Source organism: Microtus oregoni, unplaced genomic scaffold (genome assembly GCF_018167655.1).
Source record: "Microtus oregoni isolate MIOR12 unplaced genomic scaffold, Mior012 000022F_ref0000154, whole genome shotgun sequence".
Lineage (NCBI taxonomy): Eukaryota > Metazoa > Chordata > Mammalia > Rodentia > Cricetidae > Microtus > Microtus oregoni.
The window spans coordinates 283,068-296,209 of NW_024543081.1; the positions used below are offsets into that span (position 1 = coordinate 283,068).

The 13,142-nt window shown below is 46.6% G+C and overlaps 1 protein-coding gene across 2 annotated transcripts in view; it reads left to right on the top strand.

Moving 5' to 3' along the window:
• Positions 1–13,142, top strand: part of Prickle1 (prickle planar cell polarity protein 1) — a 92,744-nt gene that overhangs the window by 57,890 nt on the left and 21,712 nt on the right. The window lies entirely within an intron of this gene.

The window sequence follows — 13,142 nt, forward strand, 5'->3', positions numbered from 1 at the left end:
GGCCACGCACTTGGCTCAGTGCGGTGCTGCTTTCAAAGGCAGCATGGTGGGGATTTGAGGTTAGTTCTTCCAGAAGATTCTTCCTTCCTATTAATAAGATAATAATAGCTCAAAAAAAAATATTACATGTAATAAAACAAACCAGGCCAAACAAGAGAAGAGCTGCCGACTGGTATAAGAAGAAAGGCAGATGAGATTATAACGGGGGGGGGGGGGGGTAGAATTAGAACCAAATGGACTCATTTGTCAGTGGTCCATTTTAGGGGAGCTGCAGCTTGCTGAGCAGGAGACCCTGTCTGTCTTCTGTCTGGACAATACATCCAATCCCGGTGAATGGGTGTATCCCCCAATCCAAAAGGCTCCAAACCTCTTTTCAGTTTTCATCTCTAAGGGTCATGTGTTTTATTGCTTTGTGCTTTGTGTTTATAACTTGATCTGCGTTAGTATTATCACCGAATAGTTCCTTCCCCCAAATGACAGATGATCTGCCTGTTGTTTGTCCATATGTCGAGCCATTAGTGAAGACTGTGCGGTCAGGGACACATCACCTGCCCTGGAGCCTTTGTGTTCATCCGTCCTCAGCAGGACAGAGGTTCACCGATGCCCATGGAGGCGACGCTTACCTCCGAATGGACTGGATGCCCAGAGCTATGGGACGTACATGTAGTCCCAGCTCCTTGGGAACTGAGAGGGGAAAGATTCCTTCAACTCAGAAGCTGGAGTCCAGACTATGTAAAAAGAAGAAAGGGAAAGGGAAGGAGCTAACCCTTCATTTTGCCAGTGGAAGCAGTAACCAAAATACATTAAATTTTTTTTCTCAAAAATCCACTGAACTAAAAGCCAAAGGTTTCCAAAAAACAAACCAAAAAAAAAAAAAAATGATGTTGAAAAAAATGGAGCTAAGTGGAAGCTTCAAAGTTAATCAACAGAACTTAGCTTCGCATGATGGCTGTGTTTCTAGAAAAGAGGGGTAAAAATAAAACTGAAAGTGCTTTAAGGGAGCTGTCAAAAATGGAACTTAATGCATAAGAAATGTGCTGAAATTGCAGAAACTGCCTAAGTAAAATTAAGCATTGCCTGTCTCTAAAATGGTGGCTTTGATATTATGATGAAATGGCTCTGAGTTCTAAATCTCACATTTCATGTTTTTTTCTTAACCCCCTTTTTGCCAACATTTTGGGAAAGTTCTGTGCATGAAAACCAGCACCACAAGCAGCGTCAAAAGAGCAGTCCTCCTAACCCACTGAGGAGAGGCCGCCTTCCACTTGAGAAAGACTTTCATTGTGGCTAAGATGGGTGAGATTCCTCAGGTGATTTATGCTTGCGGACGGTTTCAGGAGAGGAATGAGGTTTACTGTGAGGGCTTTGTGGGAAGTGGGAAGACACGCTGGGGTACTGGAAGAATGTTGCAAATACCAGCTACTGACTGTAATTTTGAAGCTGCTCTTGGCTCTTATGCACAAATGTGCCACTTTGTTAGAGCTGGTAACGAAAGCTGATGTCGTCTGTAAACCAGTGGTCCCTAAGCCAGTCACAAACTGCAGTTTTCTGCAGAAAGTCTATGGAATACAAGCGTATGCATCACAATTCCGACTCACCGAGCACATGGGATACGCTGGAGACTTCTGTGTTGTGTGAGAGGCTTCCCATGTGATGCTCCCGTTGCTAGCTCAGGGAGTGCCTACTATGGTCTGATAGCTAGCAATAAAGACAAATCACTTCCCAGCTACCATATCTGACATCCAGTTCTCTTGCCCATATTACAAACAGAAATTTTTCCATAGAAGTGGTGGTTTTGCCTTTGCCCAGGTTGACTCTGAACTCTTGGGAATCAAGCAATCCACCTGCCTCCATTTCCTGAGTAGCTGGGACTACAGGTATTAGGCAAATCCAAATAAAGATATTTAATCATTTTATAGACATTTTTGGAATACCTGTGCAGGACCAAACAATCCCACCCTTGTTGAATCACTGTCCCTCAGCCCACAACACATGGGTGCCTTCATGTGCGTGTACAGTTATGCATGCATGCACACACACCCTACATACCTCCAGGGAAACATGGAGGAGTGGTGGTTGGTAGCCTTCTAGATCATGAGCTATGAGGTGGCCCCGGAAGCTGAGCAGCCATGCAGTCCTGCTTGCATGAGAAGAATAATGAAGGGCTGGAGAGATGGCTCAGTGCTTAAGAGCACTGACTGCTCTTCCAGAGGACCCAGGTTCAATTCCCAGCAACCACATGGCAGCTCACAACTGTCTAAAGATCTAGTTCCAGGTGATCTGATGCCATCACACCAATGCACATAAAATAAAGTTAAATAAACCAGAAAAAAATATTTTTTTAAAAAAGAAAAGAATAATGAAATGCTAACTAGAAAAAAAGGAGACTATTTGAAGGTGAATGCTGTCTAGATGGCTGATGGATTTCCTTTCTGAGTGGCTGTCACTCTCAGGTGTTTAGTTGCATTCCTGCTTCTCAGGAGATACCTGCAGATCATTGCTCTCCCACCAGCTGTGACCACCTTCCCCATTCAGAGGCAGCCCCAGTGACCCAGGTAGCTCAGATCCTCTGCTAGCTGGGTGTGGTCATTGGCGGTAGATATCACTGGATTCCCAGCTGGGGTGGTCTCCTTAAAGTCTCTCGAAGCCCAAGCTGAGTTTCCCTGTTCTCTGCCCGTGCCATTTCCTCCCTGGCTCAATGGGACAAGTCCAGGAACTTGCCTGACTCTACAGATTGTGCTTTCGGCTCCCCAGCTTCCTGGCTCTCTGAGTGTCCTCCTATTTTATGACATTTTCCCTCAAACCCTCCTTTTCCTCATCTTGTTTCCTCCGTTTAAGAAAACTCACATTCCCTTGTCATCTACTAACGTTAGAATTCTAAAAGCCACACTTGATCTTTTTGTAAACATAGAGTGGGTTTTTGTTGTTGTTGCTGATGTTTTCTTTCTTTCTTTCTTTCTTTCTTTCTTTCTTCCCTTCCTTTCCTTTCCTTTCTTTCTCTCTCTGTCCCTCTTTCTTTCTCTTTCTTTCTTTCTTTCTTTCTTTCTTTCTTTCTTTCTTTCTGCTAGTCTGGAACTTGCCACGTAGCCAAGACTGGGCTGGAACTCACAACAATTCCCCTGCTTCAGCCTCCCGGAGTGTTGGGTTACTCTCCTGCTCAGTGACCCTCACTTAGGGGTATGTGTAGATAGGCCTTCTCTAGGATGTGTGGTGATCTGCATTGTGATGTTCTGTTTGGGGGAAATTCCAGGGATTTTTAGTGTGTCTTAATTTCTTTACTACCCAGCAGGCTGGAGAACCTATTCCCTTGTGTAAACCAGCGTGAGGGGAGTCTGAACTTGCTCACCCCAGGTGGGAGTAACTGAGCCAGGACTTCACAAGATAAGTAACAGGTGTGAGGTGTTGCCAGCAGGCCCTTCTCTTTGACAGCTGAATTGAGCCATAAAAGTTGGGAATGGTTTATGAAGGTCTGCAGGAGTCCAGGTACAGATTGTTAATCCCTGGTTTAGAATGTGCTGATTTCACTTGGGAATGCTTGAAATGAATTTTTATTGTGGCTCTTATCTTTGGCCTAGGTGAAAATGTTCAGATTGCCCCATAAGTCAAAATTAATTTAGCTTACCATTATCCACGGATTTCACTTCTTTTGTTTGCTGTTGAGTAGAATCAGAGTTCATTATGATCATATGTTTCAATTTATGTTTTAAAGTACTACAAGATGGCCAGTCCCGGGGATGAGAACCCTTTCCACCATCTTTAATTTCAGAGTAACTGCGAAGTCCGCACAGTCTTCTTCCAAACTGGATTTTGCTGCAGAAAAGCAAAGCAAAGCAACATGTGGTTTGTGTGTCTGCTAAGTCTCCTTAGCCTGGCTTGCATTAGGAAGCTGTGGAAGCTGAATCCAAAAGCTCTCTAAAGAAAGGTCCCTCAGGGAAGGAAGGACACAGCAAGGAGAGACAGCTGAACCCCTCTCGAAAAGCACATTCTAGTATAAAGTGTGGGTCCTTGATAGTTGGGAGTAGAGAAGAGAAAAATAAGTCATTTTTAAAAGTCACACCTAAGGCATACCCCAGTTAAGCAGATCTCAGCTTTTCCCTTTGAGAACCATCCTGAAAAAAAAAAAAATCATTTTTTTTCTTGGTTTTCTAAGACAGGATTTCTCTGTAGCTTTGGATCCTGTCCTGACGCTTGCTCTGCAGACCAGGCTGGCCTTGAACTCAGCCTCCTGAGTGCTCCGATTAAAGGCATGCACCACCTCCCAGCATAAAACCATTTTAAAAGACAAAAAAAAAAAAAAAACCCTAACTATCCGTGATTCCCAGGCCTTCCTCTGCATTAACTGCTGGCCCCTCGGCTACTCTAGGAAAATAAAACACAGGGGCTGCTGTGGTTGCTCAGTGGTTAGAGCACTGGCTGCTCTTTCACAGGAGCCAGGTTTGATTCTCAGCACCCACATGGCGGCTCCCAATTGACTGGAACTGCAGGATCAGGGATTCTGCACCCTTCTTTGACCTCTGTGAGCGCTGGCTGCATATGGTGCAGTGCATAGACATGCACGCAGGAAGATGCCCAGGTACGCACAATAGTCATAATAGCTAAATGTAAAATGAAGTCGGCCACCAAGAACCTCCAGTGAGCGCTGTAGCTGCCATACCTGCAGAAGGCTACTAGAGACAACTTGGCACAGACGAGCCTGCTTTCTCCTCATTGCTCCCAGCAATGCCAGTGGCGGCAACAGACACTTCCCCACGATGCCAAAAGGGCTCATGGTCCAGGTAACGCACGTCTGGTTATTTAGGATGCCTTTGCGCCTTGTAGTCCCATCCTAAGGTTATTATTATATATCTCCACTGTCCCAGGTGTTAATCCATGTGGTCGTCCTGCTCCCTTTCCTCAAGAACTCCTATAAGCACCAGAAACAGAATGACATATACTATAGTCTCACTTACCTGCCTGTATTAAAAAGCATACTGCACAGCTAGCCAGGTGGTGGTAGTGCAAAACTTTAACCCCCGCACTCAGGAAGTAGAGCACTCAGACAGATCTCTGAGTTCAGGGCCAGCCTGGTCTACAAAGCAAGTTCAGGATAGCCAGGGCTACACAGAGAAACCCTGTCTCAAAAAGACCAAAACAAACAAACAAACAAAACTGTCATACTGCACTTCGTGAAAGAAGTAAGAATCAGATGCATGTCATTTCAAAGAATCCTGGAATAGCATGAAGATGCTTCTTGGTGCTGCTTATGTAACTAAAGGAAAAGATACATATATTCACTTACTTGTTTTGTGCATGGATGTATGCATGTATATGCATGCTCATTGCACACAGATGCACATAGGAGTGCATACAACTGCATATATGTGTATATCTGTGGAGGTCAGGGGACAAACGTGGGTATGCTTCAGTTACTGACTGCCTTGCTTTATTGGGATAAGGTCTCTCACTGACCCGCTAGCTAAACCACCAGCTGGACTGGCTAGGCAGTGAGTCTCAATCCTCTTATTGCACTATCCCAATGTATGGGCACCCCCATTCTGATTTTTAAGTGTGGGCTCCAGGAACCTACCTCAGGTCCTCATGTTTTCAAGGCAGTACCTTACCAGTTGAGCTTCTTCCTAGTCCTGACTTTTTTATTTTTTGAGTGGTGGCTCCCTCTGAAGAGGCTGTTTAACCATATTGTCAGATCCTTCCAGAGAAACATACATCAGCTGGGAGGTGGATCCCTATGAGTTCAAGGCCAGCCTGGTCTACAAGAACTAGTTCCAGGCCAGGCTCCAAAGCTACAGAGAAACCCTGTTTCGAAAAACAAAGCAAAAACAAACAACCAAAAAGTATCCCTTCCATCCTAAAATGCAGTACGGCATAAGGCATAAAAACCACCCTGGACTTTGCCGGCACTCTTCACTCAGCTGCTCCTTACTCTCAGACACACTCCCCAAAAGTAGAAGGTTGGGGAGGTAGCTCAGCCGTGGAACACTTGGCTAGTTCACTTGAAGCCTACATGGGATCCCATCGCAACACCCTGCACTCTTATACAAGGCAAAGCATTTCAGAGGTTCCCGGGATCCTATTAGATCGTACTGTGAGGAGACTAAAGACCTTAAAAATGATTGGTCATAGCTGTGTGCCTTCGTCTGTTCTGTCAGCAACACTGTAATCAGTCTTAAACTCCCGCCAGAGTTTATATGGAAGGACCTGGATTCTCCAGGAGCCTACGTTCCCATCCTTACAGGCTCCTGTTATTTAAGCCCGTCTACTGTCAATTTATGGTGGGCATCTTGTTGCCAGAACTGCCCAAAGGCCCTTCCAGACAGCTTATTGATTCTATTGCACTTTCTTAATTGTCTCAACTGAAGAATGTTAGTTGATTTTTTTTAAAAAAAAAAAGTATTATAGTCATATGACTTGAACTGTAATCAGTTTTATCTGACAAGTTTTTATGGCTGCATTATTTCAGTGTCTTTGACTTTTGGGAGATCATATGAGGTGGCAGAGTGGGTTATACATACAGAGTCTCAGTGGAACAGATCTTGAGGTCTGTCCCTTGTCCCACATGATCTGACTTTTTGAGTTGAGGAGGTGATGGGTGAGCCACTGACTACATGCAAGAGTGATATCTCAGTGAGAACATAGGACACACTGATACTGGCTGTCACGAAGAGGCCATAGGACATCTGTCATGCAGAGATCTCAGTAAGCCAGTTGTGTTGTGCTGGGACAATCCGATGTGTGTAAGCAGAGATCAGAATGGCCAGTCAGCTTCAGAAATGCAAGGAATGTCCACCATCAGGGAGGCGTTCCTGCTGTTATTTGCCTTAGAGCTACACAAATGTTTGGTTCCACAGGTCAGCAAAGTCATATATTATCAGTGAGCTGCCCTAAAGGAGGCTGACAGCTGCTGCTTCGTTATCAGTGGAAATAACCTGGCATGTGGATTTCTAGAATATTCTTCTATGTTCTAGTGCTGCTGCTAAGGGAAAAAGTTAGGGAAGGTAAAACATCTTACCTAGCCGTTTTTCAGTTCCCCGAAAAGAAAAGGCTGTGCCAGGTCTTCAGGGCTCACCACCAGGGTGTGGATGACGGCTGAAGTTCCCAATCAGCCCACACTCTACCTGTAACACCCACCCACCAGTGTCTCCGCAGTAAGCATCGTGAAGAATGTGCACACAGCCATCTTTCTCTGCCAACACCTTTGTAGTAATAGGAGCGGCGGGGCTGCATCCCCAGCACCCCAGCCGCCTGGCTAGCTTATGCCCCGAAATAACAACACACAAATTGTATTCATTTAAACACTGCTTGGCCCTTTAGCTCTAGCCCTTACTGGCTAATTCTGATATCCGGATCAACCCATCTCTAATAATCTGTGAGCACCGGTCTTACCAGGAAAGATTCAGCATGTCTAACATGGCGGCTTGCTTCATCGCGTGCGTCTGCCCGGGAGAGCGGAACATGGCATCTCTGCTCCAGAGAGCAGAGCTGTCGAGTCTGAGCTCACTTCCTCTTCCTCCCAGCATTCTGTTCTGTTTACTCCACCCACCTATGTTTTAACCTATGAGGGCCAAGCAGTTTCTTTATTGCTTAACCAATGAAATCAACAGATTGATAGACACTCCCACATCACACCTTCCACCCATAGCCGAGTTAGTAGCCATGTTTGCCTCCGCCTAGGCGCTCTTTATTGTCACTGTTCGAAGCCCTGTGAGACGGTTACTGGTCTCCTATGGCTTTGCATTTCCCTTTTGTGTCTAGGAAAATTTTTCAGTGTAGTCCATACCCAGCTGCTCGTGGTCTACGGGTAGTCTTAAAGCCTTGCATCTGAAGCAGCATCCAAGGGGGTTGGATTGGACAGTTGTTCCCGGAGGATCCTTCTACTCTCCGCCTCAGAATGTAGTGACTCTTGCGACCTTCCAGGAAATGAGTCTCCTGCTGCCCCCCTCGCTTCTGCACCTCACCTACATTAGCCATGTTATCCAGTCCCCTTCATCCTTGTGTCTTCATTGAGCACTGTGAGCTCTCAGAAGCATCCAGGTGGGATCGCAGATAAGATAGATATGGATAGAATGCCCAGCTGACCTTTTTCTTCTTGGCAAGAGGCTTTTAGCTGCTTGACCTAATTCTTTGCCGAGGCCCATCTGAAAATAACATGCTGAGTTACAGTACCCAGTCACGGTGCTCAAAGCCAGCCTGCCTGGGTTTTCGCCTCTCTTGGCTGGTGGAGAGTTGAACTAGCAAGCAGGAACAGATGATGCACAGAACTCTCTCAAGCAAGTAGTGCGTGGCCCAAGACTGCAAACATCCTATAAACTCACGTTTGTCAGGAAACGCTGTGAGTTGGGCATTTCATTGAAATATGGCTGGATTGCGGACCATACCAACCACCACCACCTCGCACCCTCCATTCCCAGTGCTATTTGAGCCTCTGCCGTGGGACTCAATCTTCATGGACTTTGCTGACTACTTGAAGAGGGTGGGCCAATCTCTTTCATAGCGATGGGCTTGAACTCTTTACCCTGTGGTGTGTAAACATTGTAATTCATTTTATTTTATGTATATGAGTATTTTACTTGCATGTATGTGCACCACACACTTTTGGTGCCCTTGGAGGTCAGAAGAGATGGGGAGAGCCCCTGGGTCTACAGATGGTTGATAGCTGCCACGTAGGTGCAAGAAATAGAACCTGGATCCTCTACAAGAACAGCCAGGGCTCTTACCATCGAGCTGTCTCTCCAGTGCCAAAGTATTATATTTTTTAAAGATTTATTTATTTGTTATGTGTACAACATTCTATGCATGCCTGCACACCAGAAGAAGGCACCAGATCTCATTTTGGATGGTTGCGAGCCACCATGTGGAATTGAACTCAGGACCTCTGGAAGAGCAGTAAGTGCTCTTAACCTCTGAGCCATCTCTCCAGCCCCCTAAGTATTATATTTTAAAGGTGATTTGTTTTGTTTTGCTTTTTGAGACAGGGTTTCTCTGTGTAACAGCTCTGACTGTCCTGGAACTCGATCTATAGACCAGGCTGGCCTAAATCTCACAGAGATCTGATTGCCTCTGCCTTCTGAGTGCTGGGATTAAAGGAGTGAGCCACCACGGCCTGTCTGGCTTCCAGTTCTCATGAGGCTGTACCCTGGCTAGAGGTGATTATTAAATGGAGAGAAACTTAGAGTTTAGACACGTAAATCCTTCTGGTGGCCTTGAGTTCTGTCTCTCCTGTAGCAGTTTGAAGCTAGAGGCTCACATCAGGGCTTAGCTTTAGTTCCCTCGAAAGCCATGGGAGTGTGCTGGCTCACCTTGGAATGCCAGGCACGTCGGGCACCTCTTACCCCTGCACCCCAACCCTGTGCATTGGGGAGCTATAGTCTAGCCCCCTGGAACACCTTCCTCAGGCGAGGAGGCCCTGCCTCCCCTGGTCTTGACTGTTGTGGTAGTTTCCTGGCTCTTCCCATTTGCTGTTCTGGGTTCTTGGCCCTGTTCTCGTCACCCCTTCTAACAAGAAGGCATATGTGCCAGCCAGTCTTCTGCGGAAGCGTCTGTGGATCCCCCTGCCCTGGAAGGGCTGCACAGATGCCCACACCTGGGTCTGCCTTTGGACACCCTTTCTAGTACCTCCACCTCCCTCGACCTTTGATGGCTCACCTCAGTCCAAAGCTATTCCTGCCTCAGTGCCGCTCAGGCGAGCATCCTGACACCCCACTGTCACTCTGCTTCATCTTCTCTTGATGTCTTGCTTGTTTGATAAATAGAATCGTAGGATGGTAGTTACCAATGGAACTACCTTCCTCTAAGAAAGGCTGTCAGCTTTGTGCTCTTTATATTCTCTCAATATTTTGCTGTGTGTGTATTCTAAGTTCTCAGCCAAACACTGTGATCGTGATACCTGGATATATCTTGGATAATGTGCCAGGGTACAGCCCCTCCAGTACTTTTGGAAGGTTTCTCCTTAATTTCTCCACGTCAGTAGTTTTTCTGGGGGGTGGGATTTTGAGACAGGGTTTCTCTGTAGCTTTGGAGCCTGCCCTCGAACTAGCTCTTGTAGACCAGGCTGGCCTTGAACTCACAGAGATCTGCCTGCCTCTGTCTTCCGAGTGCTGGGATTAATGGTGTATGCCACCAACACCCAACATGACGGTAGTTTTTCAGTAGTGAACTTTAAAGATGTTTGTAATAAACCCCAGACCCAAAAGGAGCTGAGATGGTTGAGGGTCAGAATCAGTGGCAACTCTCTCAATTATACTGGACACAAGTTTGTTTGCCCGACATATCTTCGGGTGTGAAAAGAAGTCCCCAAGAGTAGTTGGGAGTGAAGGGCAGAGAAGGCCATGGTGGCTGCTGGTTTTCACTAGTGTAATCTGAACAACCATCGGGAAGGTACCCCAGATCTATATTCTTCACCCAGCTGTGCTGAGGTCTCCTAACGGCCCCTCTCTAAGCGGGGATAAATGTCTAAGCGGTGATCAGCAGTCAAGCACTTAGACTGAAAAAACACTGCCATAGCAAGAGCCAGGAGAACCGATGGAATGCTGGGAGCAGGCAGCTTGGCATGGAGCAGCATGGTTGGGGTTTGTGTGCGCGGGGAGCAGTGGGCCGGACTTTCTCAGAGCTACATCACCTTCCTCTGTTTCTGTGTCAAATGATCTGTTTTACCTGGAGAAAAAAAAAATGGTTTGTGCTCCACCCCCAGAAGTTTTAAAATTGACCTGAGACTGGCATTTTAGAGATGGGCCACTCACCAAGACAAAGACTAACCTTAGAGAAGTGATCTGTCCCAGTGTTGGCAAGTACCTGCGGAGAGAATGGGCTTTTAGCTCCCTGATGACAAACTTTGTGCACCAGGGTACTTTGAAGTGAAGATGGCCCCACTCGCTGAAGGAGGGGTGGGGGCGGGGGCTGGGTCGCTGGGAGGTTTGGAGTCATAAATACAATGGAATGGGGTGTAGAAACTGTTGAGGAACCAGTGCTCTCTAATCATGATGCTTTCAATATAATCAAAGGGTAAAGAAAGTAATTGGAGACCTTGTGAAGCTGAAACTTATCATAAACCTCCATAAATGCCCCTAACTCTAGAAAAAACCTTGCCACCTGCCTTCCAGCCCTTCCCTGGGGTGGAGCAGGCTCAGCTAACAGGACTGAGAACTTCCAAAGGCTCAGTGGTCTCCCAAGCCACGACAGAAACACGTGGTACCAACTTGCAAGGATGAGACAGCTTTCTTACAGTTACTCCTCCAGCGTTTGACTTACTGATCTGGACAAGAATTGTGACTGATTCTACAGGATGTATGGTTTGGGGACTCTGTTCATTGTGAAAACCAAATCACTGCCCTACGCCATGCCTCTTCCAGAGACTAAAATCCTACTTGTTTTGTTAACTGCTTCTCAAAGTTAGGTGGATGCGGTGACATGGTGACCACTGCAGCCAGTCAGTCACACCCCCCCCCCCCCCCCCCGTTTGCTGTTTTCAAAGACTTCTGCTTGGGAACGTTCTGCCCTGATCACTGGCATTTCATCTTTAATGCCTTTAAAATGTTTTGAAATCAAGAGCAACACAGCCTTAAAGCCAAGAAGGAAGTCTGTGCTTCGCTACTGTGTATGCATGTGTGCATGCTTGCATGTGGTGTGTGGGTAGGTGTGCTCACCTGTGCACGGCCATGTGGAGGTCAGAAGTGGACACTGCTTGTATTCCTCTATGGCTCTCTGCCTTGCTTTTGAGACAGGGTCTCTCACTGGACCTGGAGCTTGTGGTCTCAACCGGACTGGCTGGTTGGTGAACCCCTAGGACCTCCGTGTCCCAGCACGGAGGTCCCAATGTGCATGGCCACAGTTGGCTTTTTACATGCATGCTAGGGATCCCAAATTCTGATCTTCATGCTTGCACAACAATCACTACCCAGTGAGCCACTTCTCCAGCCCAGGAAAGTGTTTTTCAAAAGAGACCTCAAGGTCACCATAGGGAGGTGGCACCAAGGTTTCCTTGAAGCCTGTACTTTATCTCTTTCTACCAGACTCGATAAGCTGGCATTTGACAAAATACTACCTCTTTGTTTCTCTGCCCTTGTCACATTTGTTCCCCTAAAACAACCCCATCCTTAGGACAATGGCTTAAGCTTAGAAACGGTGTTACTTGATAAGGTATGGACCTGAGAAGAACATGCGAGAATCTTTTATTCACTTCACTCCGTCGGGTTCACTGCACTGCTCTGATATGTGCCAGGCACAATGCTGAGAACACAGCAGTGAACTCCAGAACAGAAGACAATAACGCGGTGACTAAATAAGCACCCAGTGCCAGGCGGTGCTAAGTGCCCTGAGGCCAAAGGGGAGGGAGGGTGATGCTGTCGTCAACTGTAAGGAAGCCCTCAGGGCCCTCGGGGTGTGGGAAGCTAAGCCCTGAGAATTTCTAAGTTTCCTTTCTCACCCCCCTAAAGTGTGATCTTCAAGCAACTGAATATTCTACCTACCTGAAACAAAAGGACACCAGCTGGGGGCATTGCCTTCTATCTGCATAGATTCACTGTTGACAGTAGCGATGCTTTCCCCGACCAGACCAAAGTCTGTTTCATTCAGATGGAAAGTTGGTAGGAAGTTTCTCGCTGTCCCCAAACTGCTTCACTGGCAGGAACACAATAGACAAGTTGACAATACCTGCTGGAAATGTGGCAAACGGTATTTACAAGTAGTTACCTTGTAACTGCCCACAGTGGCTGGGCTACATTTAATACCGATAAGCCTTCACTACAGGATATGGTGGGAGTATTTGTGTGTTAACACTCAGTGTGGCGCTAGCCTCCTGGAAGAGTTCTGGTCCGCAGCGTCAGCCTAGCGGCATAAAATCTGTTGTATTTTACTGACAGGCCAGTTTAGAGTGTGATGTAAAGCAATAACCGGTTGCACATTTGTTCTGGTCTTCCCCGAGGAGCTCAAACAGAAGGAAGGAGGAAAAGGGAAATCTGAGACAGGTGTGGTGGCTCACCCTGCTAATCCCAGTACTTGCGAGGGCAGCCTAGGTTCCACAGCAAGTCTGAAGCCAGCCTGGACCAGATGAAAATCTCTGTCCGAAAATAAAATAATATAAAATAAAATAAAAACCACACAAGAAAGCGAGCAATCCTACTCATCAGATTCGGTGGTGAATTTTACAGATC